The sequence below is a fragment of the Halyomorpha halys genome, unplaced genomic scaffold, assembly GCF_000696795.3.
Source record: "Halyomorpha halys isolate HHAL.00 unplaced genomic scaffold, Hhal_1.1 Scaffold20.1, whole genome shotgun sequence".
In the NCBI taxonomy this organism is placed as follows: Eukaryota; Metazoa; Arthropoda; class Insecta; order Hemiptera; family Pentatomidae; genus Halyomorpha; species Halyomorpha halys.
In genome coordinates this window covers 647004-647842 of record NW_027110474.1, presented here as the reverse complement: position 1 = coordinate 647842, position 839 = coordinate 647004, and the positions used below count along the sequence as shown (strand labels likewise).

Below are 839 nucleotides of genomic sequence, written 5' to 3'. Positions count from 1 at the left end.
ACTATATAATAGACCATAAATACGATTTATGTTCACAGTCACGGACCAAGTTCCCGAAATAAAGATTATTTTTCATTTAATTTCTGTATTATTTGTTTATATATTTTAAAAAATATGTAACCAGTGTGATTGTTTTTTTTAGTTTTATACAATAACTATCAAATAATTTTACAATTAAAAAAATATTCGTAACTATGAAGAGTTTCATAATAATAAACATGAAGTCATGACGAAGCATGCGCACAGTGATTCAAAAAAGGGCGGCAAACGTAAAGACTGGAAGCAGTTTGTAATCTTCTAAATATTTGTACTGAAATAACGACCAATAGAATATGATTACAGCTTACCTGATGTATATTATTGGTTAGCCTGTGTCCAATGATGTATCAGCTGCCTACCAGCTCAGCATCCATCACGTTTTCGCATCCAATTGTGAGTACAGCGGCTGAGGCCTCGAGGTGGGGAGAGCATCCCAATTAAAGAATTGCTCCAATTTACTACAGTGCATGTTGTGGGTGTAGTCCATCCTGCATCACTGTCCACGGCTCTGTCATTGTATAAATCGATTGTGACCATCGAACGGCCTTATCGTATCGATAGATTTATCAATCGATGATGGCTACAATGGAGGTCAAGAGAGTGAGTGATTAGTAGAAGAAATTGAAGAGTAGTCTTACAATTATATTTGAAATTTGTTTAACCTATTTTAAACGGAATTCAACAATATTGGACTATTAATTTATCGAAAGTAATACTCGAAAATAATCTTAGTAAAATAAAAATTATTTATGGAAAGAATAAAGTTCTGCAGTACTACATTTTGTGCAACATATTGCAGA

The 839-nt window shown here is 33.1% G+C and overlaps 1 protein-coding gene across 3 annotated transcripts in view; it reads right to left on the bottom strand.

Moving 5' to 3' along the window:
- Window positions 1–619, bottom strand: part of LOC106681652 (uncharacterized) — a 29069-nt gene extending 28450 nt beyond the window's left edge. For all 3 annotated transcript variants that reach the window (XM_067048650.1, XM_067048652.1, XM_067048651.1), the window contains exon 1: window positions 348–619. The gene's annotated coding sequence lies outside the window, so the exon portion shown is untranslated. The remainder of the gene's footprint in view (window positions 1–347) is intronic.
- Window positions 620–839: the final 220 nt, after the last annotated feature.